General features: G+C 36.2%; 1 pseudogene; it reads left to right on the top strand.

The window, feature by feature from the left end:
- The first annotated feature begins 6,795 nt into the window (after positions 1-6,795).
- On the top strand, positions 6,796-7,690 carry LOC138704346 (putative nuclease HARBI1; annotated as a pseudogene).
- The last annotated feature ends 5,812 nt before the right edge of the window (positions 7,691-13,502 follow it).

The following is a 13,502-nucleotide window of genomic DNA, read 5'->3' as shown; positions in this document are numbered from 1 at the left end:
CCTAAATTGCACTGTTAATTATTGTTTTTAAATATTTGCAAAAATTAAGTAAACTCTACAACTCCACTAAAGTTACTGCATTCGTGATGCAAGTAACATTAAGGAAGCCGTGAAAAAATCAACAAAATTCCAGACTTATCATAGACTGGGGGGAAAAAAAAGACAGACTATATCACAGCCTGCTGGAGTATAGTAAACACAGAAAACATTTTAAAGCAACAATGTTGAAGATAGATATTTTTGTTTTGCAAATTTGCCGTCATTGAACAGAAACCAAGATGGAGATTTCATTGCAACTAATTAGAAATTCCTCTTTCAGGTATGTAATAAACGATCTTCGCACAAAATAATGTACGATACACGAGCGGTATGTTTTCTTTCAATTCTCGGAAATTAAAAAAGCTCAACTACGTTTCGCTTTTTCAAACTTTTCCTCGAACATGAAAACTTCAACATACCGCTCTTGTAACGCATATTACTATTTTATTAAAGGACTGGGCTAGTGTTTTACCCACTGGTCTACGGACTGAGCTAGTTTTCAATTGACATGCATAATAACACAAATTTTTCGACAGGGATTGGCGTTGGTTTGGAAAAATAAACGAGCTTGAAATATAATGATGAGGTCTCATAAAAATCATATATATTTATGTATAAATAAAAAAAATGGACGTCCACACCTGTGCAATAACGATTAGCTCGTCTGACCGCGAAACCAGGTGGCCCGCGTTCGAATCCCGGTCGGGGCAAGTTACCTGGTTGAGGTTTTTTTCCGGGGTTTTCCCTCAACCCAATATGAGCAAATGCTGGGTAACTATCGATGATGGACCCCGGACTCATTTCACCGACATTATCATCTTCACCTCATTCAGAAGCTAAATAACTTGAGATGTTGATATAGCGTCGTAAAATAACCCACTAAAAAATAAAAATAGCCAAATGGACTGAGCGAGGTTTGGAATGTCATGCTTCAATTGTGCTAATAATTTACCTTTACTTCATTCTTCAAGACTTCATTAATAGCTGCGCATACTTCAGGTACAATTTTTTTAATAACTCGACTTGAAACTTTAAACAAAAAATGTAGTCTCTTTAGCTGTAACCAGCAGGTGCGGCTTTAGAGGCAGTGCGATCGTGCCATGGCACTACCAGAATACAAGAGAAAAAAGGAAAATTCATACTCTCCGCGCAAAACCGAAGAGAAACAAGTTACGCTTGTGCTTGCAAACTCTACCACCAATATTATCGTTATCGCCAACCACGTTGTAACCAGTGTTTGCAGCATGGATCTGAGCCAGGCACTACATCCCATAAGAAATATAATGGGATGCGCGCGCAACTTTCGTCTTCTCCAGTTCATTTCAGCATCTAAAATGTGCCAGGCACAGTTCACCGCTTTCGTTTTTAAATGCTTGGGTAGCTATATACAACCCCATTTACTGTCTCACTCCCTTACCTTGCACTCTTGTCTGTTCTCCCGCTTTGTCGGAATAAGTTTCGTCAGAATAAATATGGGAAATGCGTGTTGTTACTCGGTTGAGAAACTTTTATCATCAAGTCTGCTCTGAAAAGAGCTACAGTTAGAATTTATAAAACAATTATATAACCAATTCTTCTGTATTTTTGTGAAACTTGCCGAAGAGATTCGACGGGCCATAGAAGAAGCGGCAACAGAATTAAGGACCCCAGAGGGGAGGATGCAAAAATAAATTAATAAAATCCTTGCCGGTTTTTTTAAAATACTATGTTTAAGAATGCTTTTATTTCAGTATATTTCTAACTGTAGTGCGAAGTTGTAAACCTGTGAAGTGTTATCGTGTAATGTAAGTTGTGAATAAATTAATTCAGTTATCACTTTATTAAAATCTCCGCTTTCAATATTAAGATATTATGAAAACTAAATTCCTGTTAAATAATTTACTTACATGGCGTTTAAATATTCACCAAAAACAGCAACGTGCTAAAGTTAACAGATCTAGCAAATTCAACTTGGATGTTTATTAGGCCTATAAAAATTGGTTGTGTGGATGAGATATGGAGAAGTGTTCTTCTGTTTCCCGCGTGTTCTGTTCCGAGGTGAACGTAACTAGTTAAAAAGGGTCTTACAGATTTACTACGCTTAGGGCTAAGGAATAAACTAAAATACAAAAAATCAAAGGTTCGTATGACTAACGTCTTCAGGTTGTCTGTGCTGGTTAAGAGAATATTGAAATTCAGTTAAACTTACATTACAGACTCGCGATTGCAAAACACAACGAGCAAGTTGAAGGAAACAGATATGTCCTAAATTTAATAATAAATTGTATACAATTTTAGGCAGCAACAGATTTAGTATTAACAAGGTATGATAAATCCGATAAGTTAGAATACAGGGGCGTGTTTTGTGAATTAGTTCACTTCAGTTCTGAATTAGATAAAAACTTAAATAGTTGAAAGAGTACTTAATTAAGTCAAAAGCATTTAAGGGTACTTCTAAAATCATTCAAAACGAGTTGCTTGACTGCATGTTGAAAATGTACCATGTACAAATAAAAAGGAACTAATGATTATAGACTACGACGTTTCTATCATTGTTTACCATACTACTGATGTTTCAACTCCTCCTACTATTACGTTACGAGCCACCGGCATAGCTCTGTCGGCTAAGCCGTTTGCCTGCCGATCCGGCGCAGGTTCGATTCCCGCTTGGACTGATTACCTGGTTGGGTTTTTTCCGAGGTTTTCCCCAATCACAAGGAAAATGTCAGGTAATCTATGGCGAATTCTCGGCCTCATCTCGCCAAATATCATATCATTATCACCAATTCCATCGACGCTAAATAATCTCATAGTTCATACAACTTCGTTAAATAACCAAGTAAATAAATTACGTTATATTATTGATGGAATGCTTGTCTGCTAACTGAAAAGTGTGCATTTTCCCTCTAATTTGTCTGGATTGTGTGTACAGTTGTATATATTTTGATTAGTTTAATAATAATAATAATAATAATAATAATAATAATAATAATAATAATAATAATAATAATAATGTCATTATTATTAGTTTATTTTTATCCATCAATAATATAACGTAATTTATTTATTTACTTGGTTATTTAACGAAGCTGTATCAACTACGAGATTATTTAGCGTCGATGGAATTGGCAGTGGGCATTAAATGTTTATGAGCCGCCACTGGTCACCAGAAGCCAAAAATTTCAAAGCTATGGCGAGTCGCACTTTGGCTGGTATCGTTCCCCTCAGTTGAGCGTCTTTTTTCGAAATAATTGACGATATTTTGCACAGTAAATATTCAGCTAATTACATACGACAGAAGTTATCAAATTCTCCTGACGGTTCACAAATTAGCTCGATAAACATATTTTCTATCGTTTTCCTACAACACAAATTAACATTTAATTTTAATGCCTTTAATTATCATGGCAAAACAAATTAATAGTCATATTTTTATTCATCATTTATAACTAACGCCCTATTAAGACATCGTGGTAACATTTGAGTCGATATATTGCATAATAACGAAATCGTTACCACATTGGAAAGGTTCATAAACAAGTGACATTATATTAAGTTAGTGAAATAATGTAATATCGAAAAACTCACCTCGTTCGATTTTTGTGTATAAATAGCTGTCATCCACACACAGTCTTTTTTCTTTTCCGAGGCTTCCGACGTTTTTTGGTGTGATATGTTACCATATAGTTGTAATAACTTTACAGCGTAAGTGAATTTGTAAGAGTGGACGAAAAATTACAAGCTTTCCGGGGGCGCTGCTCTTTCGTTCAATATATCCCAAACAAGCCAGCTAAATACGGGATAAAGATTTTTGTTTTAGCCGATGCTAAAACATTCTTCACAAGCAACATCGAAGTTTATTGTGGAAAACAGCCCCCAGGGCCATACCATGTTTCCAATTCTCTGAGTGGTGTTGTCGAAAGGCTTTTTACACATACTGAAGGCTCCAACAGAAATGTTACTACAGACAATTGGTACACCAGTTATGACCTAGCTGCCTCTTTGTTGAAAAAAGGACTCTTGGCACTATGAGAAAGAACAAACGACAAATTCCACCAGAATTTTTGCCCGATAAGAATCGAAGTGTTGATACGTCCTTGTTTGGATTTCAAAAGGATATGACTTTGGTGTCTTACAGTCCAAAGAAGAACAAGGCTGTTATCCTTTTATCGACTATGCACGATTCTGGGACAATAAATGAACATACCAACAAACCAGACATTATCTTGGACTACAACATGACTAAGGGAGTGGCACGGCATGCCTCTGTTTAAATTGAATAATTAGTATAAATAATATACTTTTACCCTGCCGTCGAACGTACGATAGGGTCGATAGTCTCATAGGTGAGGTGGAACAAATGAAACACTCAGCATAAGTAATAAACTGACTGTTTACATTTATTAGATAACACTTCCGGTAATAAGAAAATAAACAAAATGGATGCAGGGGGAATAAAGTCAACTATAACTCTACTAATCCTTTGGGACTGGCTTGCCAATTACTCGTCACTCTACTGGCATTCCCCATTACACACAATAGTGACAAAATCTGTAATAACAGATTATAAGAATAAGTTAATTGATTGACAATACTATACTTCTAGAATGCGGCAGGAAGTACCAATATGAAGGTAAACACAACTAACATAAAATATACAATTGACGAAATGCCAGCGGATACTTTAAACAAAAGTGAATTACATAATCCCCTATATGAGAGCAAATATATTTATATTACTTAAAAGAAACCTACAATTACTGATGTTGAAAAACCTGTTATGATCGTAGGCAGACCAGCCTCGAAACCAACCAACAATGGTCTCTCTCCAACTATCATGCCACCATCATCACACAACTCTAACACTCCACAGCCCGGCCACGCTTCCACACGTAGTTAGAGACTATCCCAGATCGAGTGCCGACTACAGCAGATCTTTCATCACAGATCACCTCCAAACAAAAGCCCCAGCTCTCAATGGCTGTCCCACAACCATTCTCTTCGAGCGTCGACCCAAGACTCTACGCGTCCACCGCTCTTCACCGGAAAACGACGCTAATTAATAAATGAGAACAGAGCCTGTGAAAATCAAAAACCCATATCACGTGATAACTTAATTTCGCTCCTTATACGTGAGAAGTAAGAGAATGGCAGAAAGAAGAACAAGCTATCTATGAAAAGGAAGAATGAGACCTAAAATGGCGGATAGGACACCATCTATGAGAAGTAAGGGTAACTAACAACAGAAAAATGACATGAATAAGGAAGAAGAAAGAAAAAGAAAGAAAGAAACACAGTGCCGAAACTAAAACGGCACAGGAGTCGACACAGTCGATCAAATGTGTGGTGTGTATTCTGTTGCGCGTGTGACAAGAAGGTGGCCACTGGTAATATTTTTTTCCTTTATGGATGTAACAGGTATCAATGCCCAAGTAATCTTCTGTGCAAATGAAAAAAGAATATTCCTAAAAAATTTGGCATTTTCTCTTATGAAGCCTCAGCTCGTAGATTGAGCTGGAATCTCTTCACTGCCTGCCGATGTTACAGCGTTTCTTCGGAAATACAAAGAATCCCAAGCTAAGGTAGTTACAGAGCCCATTACGAAGAAGAGAGCCCGCTGTTCGACCTGTAGCCCTGCTAAAAATAGCTCAACCATGATAAGATGTGACACCTGTCATTGTTTCGTCTGCAAGGATCATGTGAAAATAACACGCACATGTGAGAAGTGTCTACTACCTTTCGAAGATGCAGAAGAGATGTTGTGATCTGTTGAAAGTTATGAGCAAATGGACAACATGTTTCATTGCAGTTCAATAATAATCGCGTTCGTAATTAAATGTAGTAAAAAAAAGGGTGTAATGTACAGTATCATACAAGTTTCTTGACTTTATTTTAGTAATTAAACTGGAAACTGTCTTCGAAGAAACAATCATTTATATAATTTAAAAACATTTTTATGTGAGTCTACGCTTTTTGCAACTAAATGTAGTAACAATACTGGGTGTTCAGTTCAAAGTGTGTCATGGCTCACTGTATGCCATCACGTGGATAGTCTATGAGCCTAGAGAATTCAATCCTCCTACACTTCTGCAGAGGTGTATTACTTATCTGCCAGAGAAGTTGCCTAGCAAGTACGGCGTTCATTCAGAAGAGTAGGCCTACTTACCGATACGTACGGTAACGCCAGTAGTGGCAGGAATGTGAACTGTTTCGAAACATGTACTGAGGTGAGTTTTTTCTTACTGTCGGGATATGGGGAGAGGGTTAAGACGATTACTTACGTATTTGTTGACATTAACTTCGACGGTCAACATGGACACGGAGCATTTGATTTGTATTGTGGAATGTTGCCGTATGCAACCGATGATAACAAATACCCTGTGTACGACCTTGCCTCGCAAAACACAGTTCGAAAGAGATTATGGTAGCATACAGACCGTACAGACCGCCATCTGTTGCTACGACGTTCAAGTTATACCGTACACATTCTCAAGTTCAGATTGAATGCCTTGATTAATAGGCAACTTCTCTGACACAAAAGCTGAAACTGGCTTCAAATCGCTGACTCATCAACAGTGACGTCATGACACACTTTGAAATGAACACCCAGTAGTCTATGTGACATGTAACGCAAGATTATTTAATAGTTTCAGTAGCTGTTAAATAAATTGAAAACTATATTCCAAGAAAGAGTGATTTCTATTAACGGAACACAAAGCGTGCCAGCTTGTTTAACAAAAGATCACATGCCCGCTCCAAGTTAAATGAAGTTTATATATGCTCCTACCAAAGGAAGACAAGTGGAATATGATAGCTGATCATTTTGAGTCTTTGTGGAATCTTCCCAAATGCACTGGACAGTAAACCTATCCAAATTGAGAAATTTGGCAATACTGATTTAAATAACTTCAATTACAAATCCTATCATTCTCTTACATTTTTGCCATGCTGCTATGCAGATGGCTTGTTCACAGTGATTGAACCAGGTTATGCTGGAAGAAATAGCGATGGAGCCATTTTTCGCTCTTCTACATGAAAACAATGGATAACACAAGGGGGTCTTGACATTCCCTTATCCTCCACTATGATGAAAAAGAGAGTCTGTTTGTTTATTATTTTGTTGCACGAAGCATTTCCACTCACAAGCTACTTAACGAGAACATATTCAAGCAGAACCGTAGACAATGTGAAAAGGATCAACTATAGATTGAGCTGGGGGAGGAAACTACTGAATGTGCGTTTGGAATGGTAGCTGAAAAGTTTCAAGTTTTTTATGGGCCCATACGATGCCGAACACCAGAAAAAGTCAGTAATATCGTAAAAGCTGTTTGCATTCTTCATAACTACGTCCGCAGACGAGAAAGGATTGACTACACACTGACACAACTGCAACAATGTTCTGAAATGGCTAACAACTTAGTAACACTGCGAAATAATGCAATAATACCACCAGTGCAAAACATTACAATAAATGCTACTTTTTCCGCAAATGCTTTAAGAAATTATTTAGCAAATTACTTTCTTACTCCTCGAGCATCTCTACCCTGGCAATGAAATTACTGTGTAAGGGAAAATTAATTTTGTGGAATTACTGTGCAAGGGAAAATTAATTTTGTAACATGAAAACAATGTTAAAATTTGCACTATACACCATAGTGAATATCCTTCATTTGCCAAGATAATCTACAAATAGTCAAAAAGTGTAATAAGTAAGAATTATTTTAATTGTTTTAGTTTTTATTTCATTCAGATGACAACAATGTATATTCTGAATAAAGAGTTACATATCTGTCATTTTGACTTGTTTTGCCATTTCGCTTCACGTTTTTCCTGTTAAATCTTTTCTTGAGTAGCCTGGCAGTTATATAGCACAGGGTGTTTTTTAACTTCTTCTACGAATATGATGTTTGCTGTTTGTTCATTCATACTGCACAACACCAAGCAAAATACACCGAAGACAATGCGACTAAGGTTGGTTTGCGACCTGCACACTGAGTTGCACACAACTGTTTGCTAACCAGTCATGTTTTGGTCGAGCCATGTGCAGCAGCCCACTCTAATACACGAGAACGTTCTCATAAGCAAGCGGTTGCCAACTCGAGTTACTAACTAGTCGAGCTGTGTGCGGATGCCCTAACTCTAGAAGCTAATGATGTACAATGATTCAATCATTGAGTAATTTAAAAAAAAAAAATGTCTAAGAATAGTAATGATTCTCACTTCAGCACGTTTCTTCGTCAAAAATGGGCTAGGTATTTCAATGCTAGTCAGTCAACTGAATATCGTTCAAAGTTGTTAAAGATGGCAAAATATGTTTCTGTATACCAGCACATAATGCAAATGTAGAAAGAATATAATTTGAACTGGTAATGGAAATTACGGGAAAACGGCTGAACGGGTTTTAATAAATGGCCCCTCATTTTGAAGCTTGGAACCCAAAGTTTTTCAGAAAAATAGTAGTTTTCAGTGAAATGTCAATTTTCCTACATCATTTTCCTATTTTCCAAAATCCATCTGTCGTCAGTTTTGAGAAATAATGGCTTTTCAGAATGAAACAAAACACAAACACACTACAATAAACAATATCACACGACCTGCAGACTTGCTGATATATTTAGAGTTCAGATGGCTCAGATTCTCTGACATAATGCCAATATGTCGATCTTCATTTGTGTAACTTTTTCAGAACGTTTCTGTAATATTGATTATTGAACACTTCAAGACTTACTAGAAAGAATTTACAGGTCAGATTCTCTGATGTGTAATTTTCTGAGTACAGCTGTCTGTGTATTGGATATCAAAAACTACCATTACCATTACCATTAAAAGTGAAATATTATTATAGTGAATGACATGATGTTTTTCTCACTAATTATAAAGATGAATGCTTTATTGATGATATGAAAGTGAAACATTTTGGGGTTATATGAGTAGACATAGAGAATATCTGAAGTTAGATCTTCATTTCTATAATATATTTACTGAGTGAAGGCTATATAGTAGTCTATACGAAACTTACGTAAGATAATATTGTTATTAAAAATGAAATATTTTTATAGTTATTAATCAAGTGGTATGGGTCTTTTCCATATATTTAATAGCTGCGTGGTGTGGATATTTAAAGCTGAAAGTTAGAATTTATAAAACAGTTATGCTACCGGTTGTTCTTTATGGTTGTGAAACTTGGACTCTCACTTTGAGAGAGGAAAAGAGATTAAGGGTGTTCGAAAATAAGATGCTTGGGAAAATATTTGGGGCTAAGAGGTATGAACTTATAGAGAATGGAGAAAGTTACACAACGCAAACTACACGCACTGTATTCTTCACCTAACATAATTAGGAACATTAAATCCAGATGTTTGAGATGGCAATGCATGTAACACGTATGGGTTAATCCAGAAATACATATAGAATGTTAGTTGGAAGACCTGAAGGGGAAAGACCTTGAGGGAGGCAGACGTAGATGGGAGGATAATATTAAAATGGATTTGAGAGAGGTGGAATATGACAGTAGAGACTGGATTAATCTTGCTCAGGATAGAGACCGATAGTGGGCGTATGTGAGGGCGGCAATGAACCTCCGGGTTCCTTAAAAAGCCATTTGTAAGTAAGTGATATAGATATTTATATGTGTGATTCTCTTCAGTATTAATGTTGTAGTGTCCCAATCACTTTAGCAAGATCTCTTAGCAGGATAAAATGATTCTACCCTCTACATTTCAAGGTAGTTCACGAAACATAGCTGTACCAAGACGCTATGTCTATTGTTGGGAAGCATGATAAGCCTGATATTTTCTTAACTCATTTTCTTTGCTTAACTCGATATACCCAATCTCCTTCAACCTCTAATGCTTCCACAAAACCCACTTCAGATAGATATAATTCAATCAGAAATAGACCTCCTAGAATAAATCACCAAAAATCAACACAGTAAAGAAAATTTAAAACAATTGACCCTTGAAACCGTCAACATCAGATATCCGGAAGACTATTGGATAAGAATTTATACCGATGGCTCGAAAACAGACCCTCAGGGAAATGTAGGAGCTGGTATTTTTAGTAATCTTTTTTGCTTCTATCTCCCAGTTGGTTATAATCTATCTGCCTATGATGGAGAAATTGAGGACCATTTTTGCAAAACTTGCTAACTGCAAAATTTGCAAAATTGAGATTTTGATGGATTCCTTAACATAAGGCAGGCCTCTATATGATGTTCAAAGCATCTTAGTAAAATTGGGTTATTTCTCTTCATTGTAGTGTGTCAAAACTTGCTTTCTGCTATAAGTGAGACATACAGCAAAACTTGCTTCCTATAGTGTTTGTCTCTCCTGTAAAATTTAGTTTTTTTCAGTTAGTAAGTTTTGCAAAAACGGTCCTCAATTGAAGCAATACATGTTGCCTTAAATCAACTTTTATTCCATATGGATAAATTCACAAACGCCGTCATCCTCTCGGACTCAAAAGGAGCCATTTTGTCCATAAATAAAACTGACCACCCCTACACAGAACAAATCAATAATTGTCAAAAAATACTTGCAACTTTAAAAGAACGTGGCAAAACAGTTGTGTTACAATGGATCCCAGGACATTGTAATCTACATGGGAATGAACAGGCTGACACATTAGCTAAGAAGGGTGCCAATCTCAAAATAAACCCACGGAAACCTTTGTCATTTAGCTCAGTAAAGCAATATATCAAGCAACTACAAAAAAAATAATCACCAACAAGAACTGGACATAAACATTTCGCAACAACATAGGAAATTACTGAAGGATATACCTCCTGAACCCAGAAGACTAGCAGTTGCAAGCTTTTGTCTTAACACTGAACATGACATCCTGGGTAAACACCTCAATCATCTTGGCATCCTTTCATCAGCAGCCTGCCTTTTGTGCCATCAACAGGACGACATGGATAGACAACATCTTGCAAAATGCCCTGCTCTGAAATCCTCCATGGAAGTCAACCGCTACTGGGAAGCCAGAGCCCGAATGTTTTTAATTACTTAATCCGTAGTTTTGTTCACCACTTTCTTGTTTTTCCCTCAGTCAATGATAGTAAATATCATGTACTGGCCATTAGACAAATAAATATTTTCTTAACTCTCACCTACAATCCGCAATGACCTGAATTAGCTACTGCTTCACTCCCACATGAAGAACCGACTGATCGTCCTGACATTGTTACTTGCGTTTTCGCATTGAAACTCAAGAACTGAAGATGTATAGGTTCAATAAAAAATATTTGACATAAAGAAAATCATTTAGAGGGGTATGTTTCATTATTATGGAAGCAAATAACTTCCAAAATGTCTGGCATTCTTCATTAGAAATAAATTTGAAAAAATTTAATTTGAACTTGTAATGAACTTACTAGTTTTCTCTAATTCCAATGAAGTAGACTGATGACAGAAACAGGTATTTAATAGAATATGTTGTTTAGTCAAATGTCCGAAGACAGGTCTGATCCCCACAAGAGATACCAAGTAGGCACAACTTATGAGGCAACTAGACCAGGAGATAATGGGGTAGGGTAGCCAGTTCCTTTCTCCCTCCATTGCATACATCGCCGATTAGCTATATATTACACTAATCAGACTTCAGATGCATACAAACAATTCTTCCTCTGACACATATCAAGTTAGATGTACTGCCTGACAATAGATTTACATATCAGCCAGAACCTCAATCAGAGGTGAATAGAATATGCGAAAGAGCTATTAATGGTTCAGTATAATTTGAAGGAATTTTCTTGTGTGTCATTTTATAAATATCTACTGAGTAAACCCATGTTACTGCAACAAACTGGATCTTCAGAAAAGTATCTGCAACAGGATTAAAATATGCAGAGTATGGTGAAATATAATGGTAACTCTCTTCTCATGTCTTCTTTCATGTACTACAAATTTATATTGATATATTAGTTGAGATATTTTAATGTATATTTATTCATTCATTTAGTGTTCTGCCCAAGGGCAGGTCTTTTACTGCAGACCCAGCTTTCTCCAATCTTTCCTACTTTCTGTCTTCCTCTTTGTTTCCTCATATGATACATATATCTCAATGTCATCTATCATCTGATATCTTCTTTTACCCCGAACTCTTCTCCCATTCATCATTCCTTCCAGTGCATTCTTCAGTAGGCAGTTTCTTCTCAGTCAGTGACCCAACCAATTTCTTTCTTCTTCCTGATCAGTTTCAACATCATTCTTTCTTCACCCACCACTCTTTCCAACACAGCTTCATTTCTTATTCTGTCGTCCACTCCACATGTTCCATTCTTCTCCATATCCACATTTCAAATGCTTCTCTTCACTTCGTCATAACGTCCATGTTTCTGCCCCATACAATGCCATACTCCATACAAAGCACTTCACTAGTCTCTTCCTTAGTTCTTTTTCCAGAGGTCCGCAGAAGATGTTCCTTTTCCATTAAAAGTTTCCTTGGCTATTGCTATCCTCCTGTTACTGCTTACAGTACATCCCAAGTATGTATATATGTATATATCTCTGAAACACATTACAAACTAATATCACGTTCACATTTCATGCTGCCTTTTTACGCCTTTTGATAATTAATAGTTCCCCTGACTTTCATATGTAACTGACTGTAAAACCATTATTATTTTTATTAGAAATATTTTGTAATAAAATAGATATTGACATAATTTTAAGTATAATATAAGCCTAAATCTGAATTGGATATTATATCCTCTTTTTTTCGAACAATGTTCTTTTGTAAAGTATTTTTTTTTGTCCCTTTTAATGTGAATCTGATCACCCTCTGTGTAGTTAAATTGCATTCCGTTGGCTTTCTTTTTAAACTTTGACGAAATTGTACAAGAGAGCAAAATAACTTTTTATTATTTCTATACCCCAGCTAACAACTGTCAGCCTACTTATTTGTTCTTTATAAAATACAGAAATATTTGTGTCATTACGAGGTGTCATTATCTGACGCATTTTGAAAATAAACATAGATTTAGAAAATCGAGGAAAATAATGGATGTGGGTTTTAGCAGTAAGCTGATTGTGATTTTGTAGTGGACCTACCTGTTCCCTAATCCTCTTTCACAATTTTTTGAGAAAACCCATGGCCAATATAAATATTTAAAGAAAATGATCTGCCCTCAATGAGGGTGACCATAAAGATCCAGAATAAAAGCACTACAGAATAATTAAGAAAGACAGGAATTGTTTAATAAAAAATTGAGAGAAATGCAAACCCAACACAATCATCAATGGCCAAAATATAAATGGTACTGTAATGTAATATTTGGATTGAATCCTTACGAATATTCAACAAAATTTTTTGAATTTAAAAAAATCGGAGTCCGAGTGCTTTTAAAATATCACATGTGAATTTAGGGAGTGTGCCACGTGCACCAAACAAAAGACCAGAAACACTCCACTGACTAGTGGGGATGTTATATTTCTCACTTAGATAAGGGATGCAGGACTCATAAATGGATTTCTTCTCCTCAT

This window comes from Periplaneta americana, chromosome 8, assembly GCF_040183065.1.
Source record: "Periplaneta americana isolate PAMFEO1 chromosome 8, P.americana_PAMFEO1_priV1, whole genome shotgun sequence".
Taxonomy (NCBI): Eukaryota; Metazoa; Arthropoda; class Insecta; order Blattodea; family Blattidae; genus Periplaneta; species Periplaneta americana.
Note: the sequence above shows the minus strand (reverse complement) of the source record. Positions and strands in the feature narration are given on the sequence as shown.